The sequence below is a fragment of the Euprymna scolopes genome, chromosome 46 (genome assembly GCF_053919585.1).
Source record: "Euprymna scolopes isolate OS-2025 chromosome 46, ASM5391958v1, whole genome shotgun sequence".
In the NCBI taxonomy this organism is placed as follows: Eukaryota; Metazoa; Mollusca; class Cephalopoda; order Sepiida; family Sepiolidae; genus Euprymna; species Euprymna scolopes.
In genome coordinates, this window is record NC_136527.1 from 84,755,714 (window position 1) to 84,773,553 (window position 17,840).

General features: G+C 34.1%; 1 protein-coding gene across 2 annotated transcripts in view; it reads right to left on the reverse strand.

Annotated features, from left to right (window-relative positions):
• LOC145270477 (uncharacterized) overlaps window positions 1-17,520 on the reverse strand; it is a 32,612-nt gene extending 15,092 nt beyond the window's left edge. The window contains exon 1 of one of the 2 annotated variants that reach the window (XM_080126146.1): window positions 17,375-17,464. The gene's annotated coding sequence lies outside the window, so the exon portion shown is untranslated. Of the gene's footprint in view, window positions 1-17,374 lie in introns of both variants that reach the window. The other variant, XM_080126145.1, reaches the window with a different exon arrangement.
• Between the last annotated feature and the right edge of the window lie 320 nt (window positions 17,521-17,840).

Consider the following 17,840-nt stretch of genomic DNA (forward strand, 5'->3'; position numbering starts at 1 on the left):
TATGAAGACGTAACTGTTTTGGGTTATTGCTTTCCAGAATTTCTTCAAATGTTCCTTGACACATGTTGTGGAACACACACAGTTTCATTCACAAAAATGTTGTCAATATATGAAGACGTAGCTGTTTTGGGTTATTGCTTTCCAGAATTTCTTCAAATGTTCCTTGACACATGTTGTGGAACACACACAGTTTCATTCACAAAAATGTTGTCAATATATGAAGACGTAACTGTTTTGGGTTATTGCTTTCCAGAATTTCTTCAAATGTTCCTTGACACATGTTGTGGAACACACACAGTTTCATTCACAAAAATGTTGTCAATATATGAAGACGTAGCTGTTTTGGGTTATTGCTTTCCAGAATTTCTTCAAATGTTCCTTGACACATGTTGTGGAACACACACAGTTTCATTCACAAAAATGTTGTCAATATATGAAGACGTAGCTGTTTTGGGTTATTGCTTTCCAGAATTTCATCAAATGTTCTTTGACACATGTTGTGGAACACACACAGTTTCATTCACAAAAATGTTGTCAATATATGAAGACGTAGCTGTTTTGGGTTATTGCTTTCCAGAATTTCTTCAAATGTTCCTTGACACATGTTGTGGAACACACACAGTTTCATTCACAAAAATGTTGTCAATATATGAAGACGTAGCTGTTTTTGGTTATTGCTTTCCAGAATTTCTTCAAATGTTCCTTGACACATGTTGTGGAACACACAGTTTACTTCACAAAAATGTTGTCAATATATGAAGACGTAGCTGTTTTGGGTTATTGCTTTCCAGAATTTCTTCAAATGTTCCTTGACACATGTTGTGGAACACACACAGTTTCATTCACAAAAATGTTGTCAATATATGAAGACGTAGCTGTTTTGGGTTATTGCTTTCCAGAATTTCTTCAAATGTTCCTTGACACATGTTGTGGAACACACACAGTTTCATTCACAAAAATGTTGTCAATATATGAAGACGTAACTGTTTTGGGTTATGGCTTTCCAGAATTTCTTCAAATGTTCCTTGACACATGTTGTGGAACACACAGTTTCATTCACAAAAATGTTGTCAATATATGAAGACGTAGCTGTTTTGGGTTATTGCTTTCCAGAATTTCTTCAAATGTTCCTTGACACATGTTGTGGAACACACACAGTTTCATTCACAAAAATGTTGTCAATATATGAAGACATAGCTGTTTTGGGTTATTGCTTTCCAGAATTTCTTCAAATGTTCCTTGACACATGTTGTGGAACACACACAGTTTCATTCACAAAAATGTTGTCAATATATGAAGACGTAGCTGTTTTGGGTTATTGCTTTCCAGAATTTCTTCAAATGTTCCTTGACACATGTTGTGGAACACACACAGTTTCATTCACAAAAATGTTGTCAATATATGAAGACGTAGCTGTTTTGGGTTATTGCTTTCCAGAATTTCTTCAAATGTTCCTTGACACATGTTGTGGAACACACACAGTTTCATTCACAAAAATGTTGTCAATATATGAAGACGTAGCTGTTTTGGGTTATTGCTTTCCAGAATTTCTTCAAATGTTCCTTGACACATGTTGTGGAACACACACAGTTTCATTCACAAAAATGTTGTCAATATATGAAGACGTAACTGTTTTGGGTTATTGCTTTCCAGAATTTCCTCAAATGTTTCTTGACACATGTTGTGGAACACACACAGTTTCATTCACAAAAATGTTGTCAATATATGAAGACGTAGCTGTTTTGGGTTATTGCTTTCCAGAATTTCTTCAAATGTTCCTTGACACATGTTGTGGAACACACACAGTTTCATTCACAAAAATGTTGTCAATATATGAAGACGTAGCTGTTTTGGGTTATTGCTTTCCAGAATTTCTTCAAATGTTCCTTGACACATGTTGTGGAACACACACAGTTTCATTCACAAAAATGTTGTCAATATATGAAGACGTAGCTGTTTTGGGTTATTGCTTTCCAGAATTTCTTCAAATGTTCCTTGACACATGTTGTGGAACACAGTTTCATTCACAAAAATGTTGTCAATATATGAAGACGTAGCTGTTTTGGGTTATTGCTTTCCAGAATTTCTTCAAATGTTCCTTGACACATGTTGTGGAACACACACAGTTTCATTCACAAAAATGTTGTCAATATATGAAGACGTAGCTGTTTTGGGTTATTGCTTTCCAGAATTTCTTCAAATGTTCCTTGACACATGTTGTGGAACACACACAGTTTCATTCACAAAAATGTTGTCAATATATGAAGACGTAGCTGTTTTGGGTTATTGCTTTCCAGAATTTCTTCAAATGTTCCTTGACACATGTTGTGGAACACACACAGTTTCATTCACAAAAATGTTGTCAATATATGAAGACGTTGCTGTTTTGGGTTATTGCTTTCCAGAATTTCTTCAAATGTTCCTTGACACATGTTGTGGAACACAGTTTCATTCACAAAAATGTTGTCAATATATGAAGACGTAGCTGTTTTGGGTTATTGCTTTCCAGAATTTCTTCAAATGTTCCTTGACACATGTTGTGGAACACACACAGTTTCATTCACAAAAATGTTGTCAATATATGAAGACGTAGCTGTTTTGGGTTATTGCTTTCCAGAATTTCTTCAAATGTTCCTTGACACATGTTGTGGAACAGTTTCATTCACAAAAATGTTGTCAATATATGAAGACGTAGCTGTTTTGGGTTATTGCTTTCCAGAATTTCTTCAAATGTTCCTTGACACATGTTGTGGAACACAGTTTCATTCACAAAAATGTTGTCAATATATGAAGACGTAGCTGTTTTGGGTTATTGCTTTCCAGAATTTCTTCAAATGTTCCTTGACACATGTTGTGGAACACACACAGTTTCATTCACAAAAATGTTGTCAATATATGAAGACGTAGCTGTTTTGGGTTATTTCTTTCCAGAATTTCTTCAAATGTTCCTTGACACATGTTGTGGAACACAGTTTCATTCACAAAAATGTTGTCAATATATGAAGACGTAGCTGTTTTGGGTTATTGCTTTCCAGAATTTCTTCAAATGTTCCTTGACACATGTTGTGGAACACACACAGTTTCATTCACAAAAATGTTGTCAATATATGAAGACGTAGCTGTTTTGGGTTATTGCTTTCCAGAATTTCTTCAAATGTTCCTTGACACATGTTGTGGAACACACACAGTTTCATTCACAAAAATGTTGTCAATATATGAAGACGTAGCTGTTTTGGGTTATTGCTTTCCAGAATTTCTTCAAATGTTCCTTGACACATGTTGTGGAACACACACAGTTTCATTCACAAAAATGTTGTCAATATATGAAGACGTAGCTGTTTTGGGTTATTGCTTTCCAGAATTTCTTCAAATGTTCCTTGACACATGTTGTGGAACACACACAGTTTCATTCACAAAAATGTTGTTAATATATGAAGACGTAACTGTTTTGGGTTATTGCTTTCCAGAATTTCTTCAAATGTTACTTGACACATGTTGTGGAACACACACAGTTTCATTCACAAAAATGTTGTCAATATATGAAGACGTAGCTGTTTTGGGTTATTGCTTTCCAGAATTTCTTCAAATGTTCCTTGACACATGTTGTGGAACACACACAGTTTCATTCACAAAAATGTTGTCAATATATGAAGACGTAGCTGTTTTGGGTTATTGCTTTCCAGAATTTCTTCAAATGTTCCTTGACACATGTTGTGGAACACACACAGTTTCATTCACAAAAATGTTGTCAATATATGAAGACGTAGCTGTTTTGGGTTATTGCTTTCCAGAATTTCTTCAAATGTTCCTTGACACATGTTGTGGAACACACACAGTTTCATTCACAAAAATGTTGTCAATATATGAAGACGTAGCTGTTTTGGGTTATTGCTTTCCAGAATTTCTTCAAATGTTCCTTGACACATGTTGTGGAACACACACAGTTTCATTCACAAAAATGTTGTCAATATATGAAGACGTAGCTGTTTTGGGTTATTGCTTTCCAGAATTTCTTCAAATGTTCCTTGACACATGTTGTGGAACACACACAGTTTCATTCACAAAAATGTTGTCAATATATGAAGACGTAGCTGTTTTGGGTTATTGCTTTCCAGAATTTCTTCAAATGTTCCTTGACACATGTTGTGGAACACACACAGTTTCATTCACAAAAATGTTGTCAATATATGAAGACGTAGCTGTTTTGGGTTATTGCTTTCCAGAATTTCTTCAAATGTTCCTTGACACATGTTGTGGAACACACACAGTTTCATTCACAAAAATGTTGTCAATATATGAAGACGTAGCTGTTTTGGGTTATTGCTTTCCAGAATTTCTTCAAATGTTCCTTGACACATGTTGTGGAACACACACAGTTTCATTCACAAAAATGTTGTCAATATATGAAGACGTAGCTGTTTTGGGTTATTGCTTTCCAGAATTTCTTCAAATGTTCCTTGACACATGTTGTGGAACACACACAGTTTCATTCACAAAAATGTTGTCAATATATGAAGACGTAGCTGTTTTGGGTTATTGCTTTCCAGAATTTCTTCAAATGTTCCTTGACACAGGTTGTGGAACACACACAGTTTCATTCACAAAAATGTTGTCAATATATGAAGACGTAGCTGTTTTGGGTTATTGCTTTCCAGAATTTCTTCAAATGTTCCTTGACACATGTTGTGGAACACACACAGTTTCATTCACAAAAATGTTGTCAATATATGAAGACGTAGCTGTTTTGGGTTATTTCTTTCCAGAATTTCTTCAAATGTTCCTTGACACATGTTGTGGAACACAGTTTCATTCACAAAAATGTTGTCAATATATGAAGACGTAGCTGTTTTGGGTTATTGCTTTCCAGAATTTCTTCAAATGTTCCTTGACACATGTTGTGGAACACACACAGTTTTATTCACAAAAATGTTGTCAATATATGAAGACGTAGCTGTTTTGGGTTATTGCTTTCCAGAATTTCTTCAAATGTTCCTTGACACATGTTGTGGAACACACACAGTTTCATTCACAAAAATGTTGTCAATATATGAAGACGTAGCTGTTTTGGGTTATTGCTTTCCAGAATTTCTTCAAATGTTCCTTGACACATGTTGTGGAACACACACAGTTTCATTCACAAAAATGTTGTCAATATATGAAGACGTAGCTGTTTTGGGTTATTGCTTTCCAGAATTTCTTCAAATGTTCCTTGACACATGTTGTGGAACACACACAGTTTCATTCACAAAAATGTTGACAATATATGAAGACGTAGCTGTTTTGGGTTATTGCTTTCCAGAATTTCTTCAAATGTTCCTTGACACATGTTGTGGAACACACACAGTTTCATTCACAAAAATGTTGTCAATATATGAAGACGTAGCTGTTTTGGGTTATTGCTTTCCAGAATTTCTTCAAATGTTCCTTGACACATGTTGTGGAACACACACAGTTTCATTCACAAAAATGTTGTCAATATATGAAGACGTAGCTGCATTCATAGTCTTATCCTGGCTGACGATGATATTACTAATGGTCTGCATTATTAAATGGGCCACATTAAGCCCTAATCCGAGATGTGTAAAACAATATTGCTGTCCCTTGATCTCTAATGTTTGGAATAGCCACAGACATTTGTCAACATCTAGAAGTGTAAGCCATTTTGAGTTTCAGAACAGTTTCAAATGGTTCGTGTTACACACAAGTCCTGGGAGGTGACTTGTTTGTAGTAGACAGTTCCACGGAACAAAATATTCTTACCATGTCGAAACCCGGGTAAAGAGCATGTGAAATTGCTACAGGAAAGGTTTAATATTTATGAAGCAATTCTGGTTTCTGATTGGTTGGTAGCAGAACATGAATTAATTTGATTCGTCAGTTCTTAGCAGCATCCTTTCTAAATAGAATCATCCGACTGTGTGGGATCATACCCCCATTATATCTCCAAAATATTGCAACATTCTTTCAGGCGTATTTTGCTCATATTTGGTTTATCTCAACTGCAAGAGACTCGCACATTTTGTGTAAACTTTATAAAAGAAAGTGATCTCCATTCTAAAATGTTAAATATCAGATAAAAGAATTAAAAAATCAAACAGAATTTTCTGGTCACATAATATAGGCACTGCCAAAACTGGGGGGGGGGGAGGTCAGTACTTTTTGACGGACCGTCTTTTTAAAAATCTACCAAAAATCAGGTAATTATCCAATCAATACGAAATTTTCAGTGATTATTAAGAGAAGAATGAACTTTATAACAGTATACTTATTTTTCATAAACGATATTTATATATATATATATTTTTTGCTTACAAAACCTCCCCTTGTTTTTTTTTGGGGGGGGTACCAAATATGCTTAAAATAATCATCTGAAACTAAACAAAACATATTCCGTGTTGTAAGGTACAGGGTTATAGATAAAAAAAAACTTGTTTACATACCTTATTTTGACGTCTGAATATCAGAACTTTGATTGTGTTTAATTATTTCGCTTTTGACTTTTGGAGTGTGAAATTCGGTGAATATGTTAAGTAAAATAATTAATTTAAGTTAAGCAAAAAAAAAAATGTTTTTAAATATTTATACGAAAAAAGCCTTTTAAAATCTTTGATAAATAAATTAATAATTTTTTTTAGCGAGCCAAATAATGCATGACCATTATTAAACAGGGCATGCTTTGAAGAATCGATGCAAAAAAATCGATAAATATTGTGCCCTTTGTGTTAAAAATAGCATCAGTTTTTCGATCCCGTTTGATAACATTTGCCGCCTTTCGACTACGGTGGACCATACGCACTGAAATAATTTTATGGTATCTCCGTGACTGCCAAAACCGGTGCAAGCGTGAATCAGTACAATTTATGTTGGTCAACACTCACATAGAAACGAGACGTTTCTCTTTTCATTGTGAGACAAAATTATGGATGGTAAATAAAAATTTATTATTATTTTTATTATTACACATGTTTATTTTTATTTTACCGAAACTATAGCGCACATTTGTTCATCCGTCTGCCATAAACGAAACTTTACAGTGAAAAATTAATTTTAAACTAGAAACAGTACTTTTTTCATACTGCGAAAAATATGCACTGTAAAAACATGGTAAAACCTTCTTCATTGAATTATTAGGTGAAAGTGGAGATTAGTTGAATAACCCCCGCCCCTGTTAAGAATGGCTTTCTAAATAAAGTTATTATTTTAGTATGGCCCGTACACTTGCAGACTCAGGGTTGCTTATGTAGTTTAGTTTAATTTTTATTCTGCTTTAAATTCCCCCCCCCCATTTGGGGGAGCCTGACCCCCCACACACATACACATTAAAAACCATACTCATCAAAATGGTCACCCATCTGGTACTGGCCAGCCTTGGGGTTGCTTATGTAGTGTGGTGAATAATACATAGCTTACCTGAGTGTGGCTGCCGGAGGTGAGGATGGTCTTCCAACAATCAAAAAGTACAATAGCATTGTGGTTATTTATACTAATAGAGTAAGGTAAATTGTTATAAAAACCTTCCTCCTTTGTGAAGAGTCTTATTCCTTTTTTTTATGTTACTGTGGTTACAAGACCTGAGAAGAAGGTCGCAAAGAAGATTGTATTTTTTTCGCAACCTCACTTCAGGTTAGCTACTCTCAGTTATATGACTTTTTTTTCCAACAATTTGCGAAAAAAATACAACAGTTCAAAACAATTTCTAACAGAACTTTGAGTCATTGGTAACGGGAATTAGTGACAATTCTGGAAATTGTTCGATTACCCGTACAAGGATATGGAGACCTCTGATACTTCAACTATGGCAGATTCCAGGGAGCGACACCATAACCAGATTTCCATTCTGAAGATGAAAATCAAGGGAAGGCTTCGTTTGTCCCGTGGCACAGAGATTACTCCTGCTATATTTTCTGTATTCCACAGGGAAATTTTGGAATATATCAACGAAGTTGAAATCTCCATCTGCAAGTTGCAACTTTCCTGTGTCTCTGAAGAGGAAAGAGAGCTTATGGAGTCCGATTGGCTAAGTTACCAGCTGAATTTACGGAAGGAATTAGAAGATCTCTCACTCTTGTTACATCCTCCAGAGGCTAGTGGCTATTCGGAGCGACCTTCCCTTCCTTATACACCTGAACCTTCTACGGATAGAGCTAATTCATCATTCACTGTTAGACTTCCTCAAGTTCAAATCACTGGACCAACGTTCAGTGGTCGTGAAATGGAAAACGATAGAATGAGTTTTTACAATTTCTTATCTCGATTTGAAAATTGTGCAGCAGGCATGGTAAATGACGCAGAAAAGTTAAACTTTTTAAAATGCTCTCTGTCTGGGAGACCTCTGCTGCTGATTAATCACTTAAGTTGCATCAATACAAATTATCAGCAAGCACTGGCAGTATTGAAACGAGAATATTTAGATGTGAGTGACATCATTGATAAGATATTCCAAGATATTATCGATTTCTCCCCCAAGGGGGAAAATTCTTATGAGGATCTTGGTAGTTTCATCTGCAGAACAGCTTCCATTCTGGAAGAACTGGCCAGCTCTCTCGATTGTGATTTCTCTGAGGATGGTTCTGCAGGGGCCCGATTAATGGCCAAAATACTTTTTTTGAAATTTCCGAGAGCATTGAAGGGAGAGCTTATACAGTTATGTGGCTCTAGAATTCCTTCTCTGTCTGTTTTAATGCGAGACACCAGTGAGGCTATTAAACGCTTGCTAATTAAAGGCAGCGGGTTGCCTGGTTCTTCGGATATCCATCGAAACAATTCTCGGGTAACCGTTTCAAAATCTAGAGCCACTACAACCAGAGATGTTTCTTTCCGCATAGATTCAGATTGTCAGGCTCCTTCTGGTTACTCGAGTAAACTACCTCCTCTGATTTGTGTTACCTTCAGTCGAGGAGGAAGAACCATCTCTGTAAACTGCCTATTGGATACTGGCAGTGGCAGAACGTATTTGTCTGGTGATGTCTTGCACTCCTTGGGTTCCTTGAGTTCTGACGGTTTGGATTGTCATTTGAGGCTGACTACACTTCTCGGAGAATGTGAGCAAGTATACAGAGAGGTGAAATTGGATGTGGACTTGGGGTCTGGTCATGTGGGGCACTTTCGGTACTGGTTGCCAACTCATTGGACCTATCCTTATATCTAAAAAATTGGCATTTGCTGTTGGAGGAATTCAAGCGAACTGGATGTTCTCTGGCTGGGCAATTTGAATCTGGCACTGATGCGGTGGCTATAAGTGGAATTATGGGTCTGGATCTGGTGCAACATTTGGGCCCCTTACAGTTGGTGCCTTGTTTGGGGGGTCGGGCTTTCTCTGTTCCTGCTGGTTTGATTCCCTTTGGTGGGGTGGACACTTTTTTTTCTACAAATCCTGCCCCTATTTCAAGAGATTATACGTTGTTCAGTGCAGTGATGGAGAATACTCCCCAAGTGGAATCATCGCATGTTTGCTTCATCCTGGAAGCCGACCCTACCTATGCGGACCCCTGGGTGGATGTCTTTCCCTCTAGCGATGTGGAAAGAGGATTAGAGAAAATGTTCAGCATTGAGTCATTGGGCATTCAGGACGGAGAAGAGATTTCAGGATATGATCAGGGTATGATTCGGCAGTTCCAGGAATCTATAATATTCAGGGATGGTAAATATCATGTGCAATTACCCTGGCATGCAGATAAGCTGGCTCTGGTTCCTTCCAATCATGCTATTGCTTTGCACGTTTTGGATCGTGTGGTCAGGAGCCTGGAGAAGAAGGGGCTGTACCAGGAGTATGTAGATGTATTCCTTCAGCAGCTACAAGACGGTATCATAGAGGAAATACAGGTGGATCCTCAAAATTTTGTGGACTATGTATGGGTGCCTCATCGGCCAGTTTTCAAGACGGATCCGGCAGCTACTACTAAAATCAGGCCTGTATTTAACTGTAGCTTGAAGGTCGGTAACTCTGCCTCTCTTAACGAGGCTGCATACTCTGGTGTGAATATGACAGGAGATATGTTGGACCTGTTGATGTCTTTTAGATCGAATAAGTTTGTCTTGATTGCAGACATCAGGAAAGCTTTCTTGATGGTTCGCCTTGCACTGGAGGCAGACAAGAACAGGTTCTGTTTTTTTGTGAAGGATGGTGATCGCCTTCGATATTTCCGCTATGCCACATTGATTTTCGGGTTCACCTCGAGTCCCTTTATATTGGGAAGTATCTTGATGTTTCATGCAGCCCAATATCCCTTTGATGAATGTCGAGTTGCGATGGAGAACCAATTCTATGTCGACAACGTGGTGGTTACTGAGTCTGCCCCAGCAAAGCTTGTAAGGCTGTATTCCCAGGTTAGGAGGCGGTTGCAGGAAGGTGGATTTGTGGTGCAGTCCTGTAACTCAAACTGCGACAGCCTTAGGGAGGAGATGAGGAAAGATGGTACATTGAGTACTCATGAGGCCAGATGGGAGATGGTGCTCGGGTACCGGTATGATCCTATTTCAGAAAAGCTCCGCACTGCTCCTGTTAAGTGTAATCCGAGTGCATCTACTAAGAGGCGAATCCTTTCGGAATCAGCAAAGGTATTTGATCCCTTATCTCTTTGCCTGCCTGTGACTATAAGGAGTAGGATTTTGGTGGGAGAATTATGGAAGCGAGGCGTGCAATGGGATGAGGAAGTCTCTCCAGAGTTTCAGTCTTCTTGGAGGAACCTGGCAGAAGACTTATCTAAATTGAGTGACATGCATTTCTGCAGACAGGCTCATGACGGGAACCGAACTGGAGAGTTATACCTGTTTTGTGACGCTTCTAAAGAAGCATATGGATTTGCAGCCTACTATGTTCAGGACAACAATTCTGCATTGATCTTTGCCAAAGCACGAGTGGCTCCAGTGAAGGATAAGACATTACCAACTTTAGAACTAATGGCGGTATTTCTTGCTCTGAAGTGTTTTCCCACTATCTTGGTAGGATGCAAGGGTGTCCGCCCTTCTAGGTTGTGTGTGGTAACAGATGCACAAGTAGTATTGTCATGGATTTTATCAGAAACGATGACTAGTAAAAGCATCTTTGCTAGAAACAGGTTAAAGGATGTGCTGCTAATGAGCTTGGATTTGGAAACGAATTACGGCATCAGGCCGACCTTTAGGTATGTTTCTACCACCGAAAACCCGGCTGACTTGATCACTCGTGGATTAACGATAAGGAAGTTCCAAGACAACTTTGACTTTTGGTACCATGGCCCTTCTTGGTTGCGCGGTGGGGTCTTGACTTGGCCGGAGCAGGAGTTGCCCTGTCTTGATGATAGGTGCCAGCAGATTGTTCGTTCATCAACAAATTTTGCGGTGATTGTGGATGAGGAGTGTGCTTCGGTGATCTCCATGCGGCGGTTCTCTACGTTTACCCGTTTGTTGAGGGTAACTTCTTTAGTCTTCCGATTAATCGGCTTGATGAGGAAAAGGGAAGACAACTACAACAAGAAAGACGCTATTTACTTTAGAAAATGTTCTCAACAGCAGGAATGTGTGGCTGAATTGAATTGCCTGCGGAATCCTATGGTAAAGCCTGCACCTAATCGTGTTCGAGCACTAGATCTTTTTCTGGATGAGGAAGGGTTGATCCGCTCGCATGGACGGCTGGACAGGTCTTCTCAGTTTTCTTATGAAGTTAAGAATCCCTTGTTGCTGGGCAAGAATCATCACCTGACCCGACTTGTAATATTAGACTGCCATCTTAAATGTTCCCATCTGGGTACAGGATCAACCTTAACGGAATTGAGATGTCAAGGATACTGGGTGCCTCAAAGGAGGCAGGCAGTCAAAAATGCCCTGAATTCCTGCACAAGGTGTAAAAGATACAATTTCTAGGCCGGTACTGCCTGAGAACATGGCCAATCTACCAACTTCTCGTGTCGAATTTGAGGTTCCTTATAGGAATACTGGAATGGACTACACAGGACATTTTTGGGTGAAGGAGGGTAACAGTGAGAAAAAATGTATCTGTTGTTGTTCACTTGTTTGAGTGTAAGAGCAGTGCATATAGAGGTGGTGCCTGACATGAGTATATTGTCCTTTTTTCAGGCTCTAGTCAGATTTACTAATGCACATGGTGTTCCAGAGTCAATTCTCAGCGACAACGCAAAAACCTTTCTGGATAGTGGAAGACTGTTTAAGCGCCTTTGTCTTTTCCAGGACTACCAGGCCAAATTTGGGTCATGTAACATTAAGTGGGAGACAATTCCTCTATTTTCCCCCTGAGTTGGAGGTGTATGGGAGCGTAGCATCAAGACTTTAAAATCTTGCCTATACAAGGTTATTGGTAGGGGTAAGGTAGATTATTATACCTTCCTAACTATTGTCTCAGATATTCAGCGGGCTGTAAACAACAGGCCCCTTACTTATCAAGAGTCCGCTGACAGGCAACCAATGATTATCACACCCAATATGTTTATTAGACCCAATAAAAGCCCTGGTCTATTGGTACCGTTGGGAAGAGATGATCTCTCCACCATGGTTCCTCCCAGCCGGAGAAGGTTGATCGAGACGATTGGATTACGAAATGAATGGTTGTCAAGATTTAGAGAACTGTGGTACAAGGAGTACCTCCTGGATCTTAGAGGAAGGATGCCAGGAAGATCTCGGATACCATTTCAGAATCGCATTAAAAGAAATGATGTAGTCTTGGTCAAGAGCCCTTTAAAACCACGACCCTTTTGGATGTTGGGTACTATACTTGAGGTTCTCCCAGGACAAGATTGAGTGGTGAGGACAGCTCGTGTCAGACAGGGCGATGGTGTGGTGAACGTCCATTCACTGAAGAATTTATATCCAATAGAAATTTCACAATCTGATGATGATCTTGGGGAAAGTGAACCAAATCAGGCGGGTGCATCCTCGCCTGTTCCTGCAGGTAGCAGTAAAAACCAGAAATCCTCTAGTTCATTTTCGGAAGGAGATGGCACCATTTGGTTGTGTCCTGCCTGCAATAGACCTCCAGGGAACCAAGATATGATATGCTGCGATTCCTGTGATGAGTGGTATCATTTTGAGTGTGTTGGAATTGACTTGGCTCCACCCGCTAGACAGAAATGGTACTGCAGTGATTGTGCACCTCAAAGGAGACGAAGGGGTAGACCTAGTCTGTTACCCGATCAATAGAAGTAGTCTTGGGTAGGACTATAAACTACAACCGACAGCGGGGCCTAGGCTAAGGGACAGAATGAGGTTACCCTGAACCACTGTTACCTCCAGGTGGCCCTTGACTGAGGCCTAGCACCTGTTAGTCCCCCTGCAGGGTCACGCTAACTTAGTTTTTTTTATGAAGATATATATAAAATGCACTTTTCTTTTTTTTTTTTTCTTTTGTTGGGAGAGTGTGGTAAATAATACATAGCTTACCTGAGTGTAGCTGCCGGAGGTGAGGATGGTCTTCCAACAATCAAGAAGAACAATAGCATTGTGGTTATTTATGCTAATGGAGTAAGGTAAATTGTTATAAAAACCTTCCTCCTTTGTGAAGAGTCATTCATTATTTTTTTTTATGTTACTGTGGTTACAAGACCTGAGAAGAAGGTCGCGAAGAAGATTGTATTTTTTCCGCAACCTCACTTCAGGTTAGCTACTCTTGGTGATATGACTTTTTTTTCCCAACAATTTTAAATTATAAAATAAAACACATTTAATCATTTTAAAACTTCGTCTTTCATTATTTCTCTCTTTTTTTGTAAAACAGCGTATTATTTGTATTGTTCAACGTTTTAAATTTTGAATTATTAAAAAAAAACATATTTAATTATTTTATTTGTTAAACAACGTGGTTAATCTAAAATACATTTTACGTAAACAAACTTGTATATCGGTGTCGACCCAACGTGTCCGTTTTTTTTATAACAGGGTTCGAGGCTATTTGTACAATTAAACGGAAAATCTGCCTAAACAAACTTCAATAACATAAATTTATCTGTAAGAAAATAACTGATGACATTAATAAAAATAAAATCGTTAAAAATGTAATGTAACGAATCATCGAATATATTTTAAAGAAACAACAAATAATAATAAAATACAGGGAAGAAAGTAAATTATATGTCGTTTGTTAAATATATTTTAAAGAAACAACAAATAATAATAAAATACAGGGAAGAAAGTAAATTATATGTCGTTTGTTAAATATATTTTAAAGAAACAACAAATAATAATAAAATACAGGGAAGAAAGTAAATTATATGTTGTTTGTTAAATATATTTTAAAGAAACAACAAATAATAATAAAATATAGGGAAGAAAGTAAATTATATGTTGTTTGTTAAATATATTTTAAAGAAACAACAAATAATAATAAAATACAAGGAAGAAAGTAAATTATATGTTGTTTGTTAAATATATTTTAAAGAAACAACAAATAATAATAAAATACAGGGAAGAAAGTAAATTATATGTTGTTTGTTAAATATATTTTAAAGAAACAACAAACAATAATAAAATACAGGGAAGAAAGTAAATTATATGTTGTTTGTTAAATATATTTTAAAGAAACAACAACTAATAATAAAATACAGGGAAGAAAGTAAATTATATGTCGTTTGTTAAATATATTTTAAAGAAACAACAAATAATAATAAAATACAGGGAAGAAAGTAAATTATATGTCGTTTGTTAAATATATTTTAAAGAAACAACAAATAATAATAAAATACAGGGAAGAAAGTAAATTATATGTCGTTTGTTAAATATATTTTAAAGAAACAACAAATAATAATAAAATACAGGGAAGAAAGTAAATTATATGTTGTTTGTTAAATATATTTTAAAGAAACAACAAATAATAATAATAAAATACAGGGAAGAAAGTAAATTATATGTCGTTTGTTAAATATATTTTAAAGAAACAACAAATAATAATAAAATACAAGGAAGAAAGTAAATTATATGTCGTTTGTTAAATATATTTTAAAGAAACAACAAATAATAATAAAATACAGGGAAGAAAGTAAATTATATGTCGTTTGTTAAATATATTTTAAAGAAACAACAACTAATAATAAAATACAGGGAAGAAAGTAAATTATATGTTGTTTGTTAAATATATTTTAAAGAAACAACAAATAATAATAAAATACAGAGAAGAAAGTAAATTATATGTTGTTTGTTAAATATATTTTAAAGAAACAACAAATAATAATAAAATACAGGGAAGAAAGTAAATTATATGTTGTTTGTTAAATATATTTTAAAGAAACAACAACTAATAATAAAATACAGGGAAGAAAGTAAATTATATGTTGTTTGTTAAATATATTTTAAAGAAACAACAACTAATAATAAAATACAGGGAAGAAAGTAAATTATATGTTGTTTGTTAAATATATTTTAAAGAAACAACAAATAATAATAAAATACAGAGAAGAAAGTAAATTATATGTCGTTTGTTAAATATATTTTAAAGAAACAACAAATAATAATAATAAAATACAGGGAAGAAAGTAAATTATATGTCGTTTGTTAAATATATTTTAAAGAAACAATAAATAATAATAAAATACAGAGAAGAAAGTAAATTATATGTCGTTCGTTAAATATATTTTAAAGAAACAACAAATAATAATAATAAAATACAGGGAAGAAAGTAAATTATATGTTGTTTGTTAAATATATTTTAAAGAAACAACAAATAATAATAAAATACAGAGAAGAAAGTAAATTATATGTTGTTTGTTAAATATATTTTAAAGAAACAACAAATAATAATAATTAAATACAAGGAAGAAAGTAAATTATATGTCGTTTGTTAAATATATTTTAAAGAAACAACAAATAATAATAAAATACAGGGAAGAAAGTAAATTATATGTCGTTTGTTAAATATATTTTAAAGAAACAACAAATAATAATAAAATACAGAGAAGAAAGTAAATTATATGTCGTTTGTTAAATATATTTTAAAGAAACAACAAATAATAATAAAATACAGGGAAGAAAGTAAATTATATGTCGTTTGTTAAATATATTTTAAAGAAACAACAAATAATAATAAAATACAGGGAAGAAAGTAAATTATATGTTGTTTGTTAAATATATTTTAAAGAAACAACAAATAATAATAATAAAATACAGGGAAGAAAGTAAATTATATGTCGTTTGTTAAATATATTTTAAAGAAACAACAAATAATAATAAAATACAAGGAAGAAAGTAAATTATATGTCGTTTGTTAAATATATTTTAAAGAAACAACAAATAATAATAAAATACAGGGAAGAAAGTAAATTATATGTCGTTTGTTAAATATATTTTAAAGAAACAACAACTAATAATAAAATACAGGGAAGAAAGTAAATTATATGTTGTTTGTTAAATATATTTTAAAGAAACAACAAATAATAATAAAATACAGAGAAGAAAGTAAATTATATGTTGTTTGTTAAATATATTTTAAAGAAACAACAAATAATAATAAAATACAGGGAAGAAAGTAAATTATATGTTGTTTGTTAAATATATTTTAAAGAAACAACAACTAATAATAAAATACAGGGAAGAAAGTAAATTATATGTTGTTTGTTAAATATATTTTAAAGAAACAACAACTAATAATAAAATACAGGGAAGAAAGTAAATTATATGTTGTTTGTTAAATATATTTTAAAGAAACAACAAATAATAATAAAATACAGAGAAGAAAGTAAATTATATGTCGTTTGTTAAATATATTTTAAAGAAACAACAAATAATAATAATAAAATACAGGGAAGAAAGTAAATTATATGTCGTTTGTTAAATATATTTTAAAGAAACAATAAATAATAATAAAATACAGAGAAGAAAGTAAATTATATGTCGTTCGTTAAATATATTTTAAAGAAACAACAAATAATAATAATAAAATACAGGGAAGAAAGTAAATTATATGTTGTTTGTTAAATATATTTTAAAGAAACAACAAATAATAATAAAATACAGAGAAGAAAGTAAATTATATGTTGTTTGTTAAATATATTTTAAAGAAACAACAAATAATAATAATTAAATACAAGGAAGAAAGTAAATTATATGTCGTTTGTTAAATATATTTTAAAGAAACAACAAATAATAATAAAATACAGGGAAGAAAGTAAATTATATGTCGTTTGTTAAATATATTTTAAAGAAACAACAAATAATAATAAAATACAGAGAAGAAAGTAAATTATATGTCGTTCGTTAAATATATTTTAAAGGAACAACAAATAATAATAATAAAATACAGGGAAGAAAGTAAATTATATGTTGTTTGTTAAATATATTTTAAAGAAACAATAAATAATAATAAAATACAGGGAAGAAAGTAAATTATATGTTGTTTGTTAAATATATTTTAAAGAAACAACAAATAATAATAAAATAATAATGATAAAATACTTACCGGGGGGAAAATTAACGTATATGTTGTCATCGAGCGACGAGTTTCACGTTTTAAAAATGGCGACGAGAGAGCTAGTTCGCAGAAAATTAAAAAAATGAAAATAAAATGAGAAATTTTTTAGATAGATACGATATTTTTGGTGAATATTACGTGTAAAATTATTATTTTTTATTTATTGCAATATTTTAACATTTTAACAGACAACGAACAAAAGAAAATGACATTTTTTTTATTGTTTGAATTGATTTTAATTCGAATGCTAGATTGCCCCTTTTATGGCCAGATTTTGCGAATTTGGCTCTTAAAAAGCAGTTTAGCCTTTAAAAAAATTGTATTTAGCTATTTTTTTTATTTGTCTTAAATTTTTTCTTTCTTTTTACTTATTTTACATAAATATTTATTTAACAGTAATTATTACAGAATCCCACATAAGTAAAAGAAAAGCCATGATTTTTTGCAATTATGT